We start from the raw sequence: 6,000 nt of genomic DNA, 5'->3' as shown, positions 1-6,000 counted from the left end.
TATATTTTTTTTTTATAAATAATCCACTTTTCCTCATACCATACCGCTCATTGTATGTATGTCTAGTATATTTTTTATAATTTTTGTTGAACTGCATTTTTTTATACATGCATTAGCTTTATGTTATTTGTTAGCACGAGTATATGACTATGTACATATGTGCGGCTGCCATGAAGTTGAACATTTCATACACACACGCACACGCATCATATAAACCAGTGAGGATAACACAAATTAAGCGTAATCGGCACACATAATTGTGAATGTGTTTTATATGATATCAACTATAATTATTAATATTGTAATTATTTTATTTATACGCTCCAGCATACATACAATACATGTATATCGAATTTACAAAGAGAGTAAAACTAAAACAAAACAATATTTACCTAAATTTATTTTTATTAATGTAAAAATTATTGATGAATTAATTTTAATAAAGTGGAATTTCGTTTAATTGAAAGTTTATACTTTTATTTAAAAGCTAAAAAAAGTTATGGTCGAAGGCTCCGAAAAAGGATATCTATATATATAATACGCGAAGGCATTTTTTGTGTAGCATAAAAGATCTGCACCGTTCGTTCGATTTTCAAAAGTGGGGTATCAAATTAAGCGCTTGGCCTTTAGATGTGCAAACTGGTTTTATTTTTTCGAAAGGAGTTGCCACCTGTTAAATAATTAAACTCAAGTTATTTACTAATCAATGCCCTCAGATCCGCACCGTCCATTCGATTTTCAAAAGTGAGGTACCAAATTAAAGGTCTTAGAGTGTGGATGTTGAAGGTTTTACTTTTTCGAAAAAAGTTGCCACCTGTTAAGAAATTAAGCGCAAATGAATTAAAAAGTTAAATCAATTATTAAATATGGGTATCAATCGAAATGGTTTTGAAAAGGCTTTATAACTTAACTACGTATAGGGGGGTTGCCACGTGTTAAAAAAAATGTAATTCAATTTTAATTCAAGGAATTTGGTAAGTGAATAAGGTTTATATGGGTGTCATACCAAAGAGGTTTAAGAAAATAGTAGTTTAGAAATATTTTGAACAGGGTTGCCACCTATTTGAGAAGTCTAATTGAACTATTTTATACCCAAGTTATATGAAATATTAACGATGGATGTCAAATGAAAGGGCTTTAAGAAATTATTGGGGGATTCACAACGGTATCGTAAGTGTCGTGTTGTTGTATGTCGTAAACTTTAAAAGCGTAAATAAATGTTTGGAGAACTTGAAACCACAACCAACTATTTGCGGGTGGCTCAAAAGGCGTGCCAACCTGACTGGGTTGGACTAGAGGGAGAGGGGCGTTAGTTGAGTGGGGTTTTGCGGGCGTCCGAAGAGCCTGGTTGAGTGATGGGATGACTCTCCGCATGCCGGACATGCGTTGGACACATCGTCGCCTGGGTAAAATATTGTCGTAAGCGCCATTTTGACGATTTTTAGTTATAATACAGTTATATATTTTGAAATAAGGTCTTTCGATTGGTGTTATCAGTTTTTAGATATCTCCTTTAGTTTCCGAGATATTCAGCCCTGTTCTGCAATCCGAGTCAGAATCGCATCGGAATCGGAATTCAATTCCGACTCGGAATTGGAATGGTGTTCCACAATCCGATCGGAACTTAATATCGAATCCGATTGTGTAAAAAAAGGAACAAACCTCCAATCTGTCAACTTTGTTTTGAAGGTTGTCAATTTCATTTGGGTAAATAAAACCGAGAAAATAAATATGAGTTCAATTGTTTTATTGGCGATTTTGCTGAATAATGAGCAGCAAACATCTGAAAAAGTGAAGCGAAAAATTTGCGCGAATACTGCAATCGCATGGAATTACCGGACTCAGCGTTAGTAGTATAAAAAGTTTTTTTTTTATATACTAACGCCATTTTAAACTATTAATTTATATTTTATAGCTTTATTGCACCCTATAGAATAAATAAACAAACGTTCCTCATGATTTTGAGAGACTTGCAGCCTTTTGTACAAAGAAGCTCCATTCCCGCAGTGTTGAAGTTGGCAGCAGCGCTGCGATTCCTCGGATAAAATTGTTCATGCCTGATCAAGAGAAAAGAGCCGCCAAAAGTTCTTTCTACGAACAATTTGGTATTCCGGTTGTGACTGGATGTATTGACGGCACGCACATCAAGCTATTGGAACCACAAGAGGGGTCTGCTTTTTTAACCGAAAAGGAAACCTTAGCATTAATGCAATGATTGTAAGTTGCCACAATTAGTGGATTTTATATGGAAAAAAGTTTTCGTAAAATTTGTTTCTTATGTATTTCAGATTTGCGATCATAATATGGTTACTAGAGCTATTGATGCTTGTAATCCCAGTTCTAGCCATGAATCCTTTATATGGAGCATGAGCAATGCAAGACAGTTTGTCATGACGAAGTATCGAGATGGTGATCACAATTCGTGGTTATTGGGCGATGCCGGGTATGCTCTGGCACCTTTTCCAGAACCACGGTCTATACAACACGAGTTTAACAAAACACATTCTTCGGCACGTAATATAGTTGAACGAACAATTGGGGTTCTTAAAACTCGTTTTCGGTTTCACATTTCCAGTCAGTCCAGGTCTAGTTGCAAAAAATCTAAATATTATAGTTATCCTTGTAATCACAATAATATTTTACCTTCTTCCACTCATTTATGTTTTTTATTGATGGTCCTTGGCTATTCAACGACTCCGTTAGTTGGCGCCACTTTTCCTCAAGAGCCAATTTGTATCCTTTGAAGAAGCCTTTGGCTATGTCTGGATTTACTTCCATGAAATCCAACCTATTTTTGCTTTGCTCCGCCGTCTTGTGCTTTCCCCTGCATTTTAATAATTTTAATTTTAATAATTACCACTTTTATTTTCTTTACTTACATTCTTTGCTGTTTGCTGACTATAAAATTTTTCCTTTGACCGTTAACAGTTATATTTTTGTTTTTCGTTTTGATTATTTTCTATTCCACTGGCTTTTAGCTGATCGCAACATTTTCGATAAAAAATTTCCGATAACCGGAATGCAGAACATCAAATTTCCGATAGAATTCCGATTCGAAGTGGATCGAAATGTAGAACAAGGCGGAATTGGAAATAATTTCCGATTGTCGGAATGCAGAAAACCAACAATCGGAAACAAATCCGATTCCGATTCGAATCGGATTGCAGAACAGGGCTGATTGACTACAACTTTTTCGATAATTTTGTAAAAATTTAGTTGGTGATGCAGTCATACTATACTAATCAATATCTTTAAAATGACGTTCTCCATTTTTGGATATCTCCTTTAGTTTCTGAGATATTGAATAAAAAGTGTCGTTAATTTGGCAGAAATTTTGATCACATTTTGTCGTATTTCATACAAAGTGGCTGCCAAATTGTGGACAAATGACGCTTACGACAAAATTTTACTAAAGAAAATCCTTCATAAACTCAAAAGTAATTAACAATAAACATTAAAAATTAAATAATTTAAGAATTTTGTGAACTAGTGACATCTTCAGAGACTTTGGAAATTGCATTCCAAACTTCAATCGCGATTTCCCACAACCTGGCGAAATTAACATACGACAATCTTTTACCCAGGCGACGACATGTTGATCAATCCCGCTCAGGTGAGAGTTTAACCTGCTGCAGTATCCAAAGCGAAGTTTGACGAGGGTTGTGCTGGTCTCTCAGGGCAGACGAAGTTCTGTCCAATCAACAGCGGGTGGTTTTACTCCTGAAACGGCATTCACAGGTCGGGGGTTGGTGTAGCTTGAGAATACCGTTTATGGTCCGTATGCACTAGGATCCAGTGATTTTTAGGCTAGGTTGCTGGGGCCTGGGGAACCTTCTGCTTAATTTTTTTTTGGCTTGGATGCTTCATCTCGAAAAATTACTGCCGAGTGTCTACCACTCCGGCAATTCGCTGACCACCGTATGAGAGTCTGTGGAAGAGAGGACGCCTCAATTACAGTCCGACCGATGAATCGGCATCGGCTAGTATCTTTTTAGTTTTTTCGAAATTTTAACAAATGTTCATGAAAATTTTAAACTGTTAATCAGGCAGTTTTTTAAATTTTAGCATAATAAAGTTCAAATTTGAAGTAGCTGACAAGTGTTAATTTTTGACAATTTTTTGTTCACGCATTTTCTTCCAAATAAAGTATGTTCGAACATTTTTTTGTATGGAGAAAATCCGTATCATCTCCACAAAAAAAAATTCCAAAAATCAATAGTAAGTCTTAGTTACTTAAAATTTTCACTTCATTAAAATTGGATGGGCTAAAACTGCATACTCAGAATGTTTAAAGAAAAAATTTGAAATTTTTACTAACATGGTTTTTGTTAGATAACGAGCTACACTTTCATAAAGAAAGGGAATTAGCCAAAGAATGCTTAAATGTCGATACTGTAAGTAGTGTTACGATTATCCTTAAATTAATCGCTGAATTCCTAAATCCTTCGGGTTCTTTTCACTGGATTATTAAATTGTTTACGTTACAAAAATACTTTTATCATTAAATATCTACGGTCACTGTTTATTGACAAATTGTATTCAATACAACACCTTTATAGTCAGCAGAAGCTGCATATTGTTACTACTATGAGTACAACTAAGATAAGTGATTTCGAATGACCAATTTTTTTTATATTGAATAAGAAAAGAACTATGGGACAAAGTTTTGCAATGATATGTATGCATACGCGATATACTACTTTTAATACATATTTATGTATGTATGTACATACATACTGACCCAGCCAGCAAAATCATCGTAAACGAACTCGAAACTGGATATTTTCTCGAATAAAAACCGGCTAAAATGTCGTTTATGATAGCCGTTTACGATTCGTTTTCGAGTACTTTATCGCTTGAAATTGTCGATCGCCTATGAACAGTCGTAAACGGATCGAAAAAGCGTTCGTATGCGGCGAATATTATATATTATAAAATATTGTGGTTCAAGAAAATTTTCCAACAGAATGAAAGTTTTTTCTTGTGCTGACAAATCACTACAAGCCTCTTTATTTTATTTTGTTTTTGCTTTATCGTTTACGAGCTTTTCTCTAACTTTCCGCCGATCGGGAACCCCTCGTGAAACATAATGCTCGTAAAATGTACGTTTTCTTGCTGGCTGGGGTGTTTCTTTTGTCATTATAAAAGTTTATCAAAATCATTTATTCTTCTTTTTTTAAGGAATCGGCACCGGCATCGGCATCGGCCAAAAATTGGGAATGGGTCGGACTCTAGCCTCAATGTCTTTTAGTAGCGTGGAGTTGCTGACGGCGTTTGACACCTTTGACAGATCCAATGTTGCTAGGACTGTTTTCTCACAGGGGCGGTTTCGGCTATGGCCACAGATTATCTGAGTGTTTATGGCGTTAATGGTGGCCATTGACATGCTGATGGTCTTGGTGAGGTAGTCTACTCCCGCTAAACCCACTTTTTTCAGCTACAGTACGTATATTTCGTCGGGACCAATAGATTTTGAGGCTTTCGCCCTCCCAATGGCCAGCAGGAGGCGCATAAGGTTGGCAGTTTGTGCAGCCTTCTGGCCACTCGGAGTTAAGCTTTGTCTGATGAGGGGATTCCTGGCAGCGACCTGGCAAAGGTTGTTGTTGTTGTTGTTGTTGTAGCGGCTACAACAACCCCGCCCAGATCGGTTGGTATCTCAGTCGTTGTCGTCAAGTTCCACTAACGGCAACCCTAGGAAGCGTGCAGCTTCTGTGGGATCTGTCCACAGGGACAGGGCCGTTAGGGTTGTCGGGTTTTCCGGGCATGCGAAGAGATGGTTCGAGTCATGTGGGGTCTCTCCGCATGCCGGACATTCGTTCGGCACATCCTCATTCAGCCTACTCAAGTAGGAGTTTAACCTGCTGCAGTAGCCGGAGCGAAGTTGAGCAAGTGTAGTGCGTGTCTCCCGAGGCAGATGAAGCTCTGTCTCGTCAATGTCCGGGGGTGGTATGCCTAGAACGGCGTTCACAGGTCTAGAGTCTACATAACTCGAGACTGAGT

This window comes from Rhagoletis pomonella, unplaced genomic scaffold (assembly GCF_013731165.1).
Source record: "Rhagoletis pomonella isolate Grant_MI unplaced genomic scaffold, Rhpom_1.0 Rhpom_scaffold_00004, whole genome shotgun sequence".
In the NCBI taxonomy this organism is placed as follows: domain Eukaryota; kingdom Metazoa; phylum Arthropoda; class Insecta; order Diptera; family Tephritidae; genus Rhagoletis; species Rhagoletis pomonella.
The sequence above is the reverse complement of the archived record's forward strand: the minus strand, read 5'-3'. Positions refer to the sequence as shown.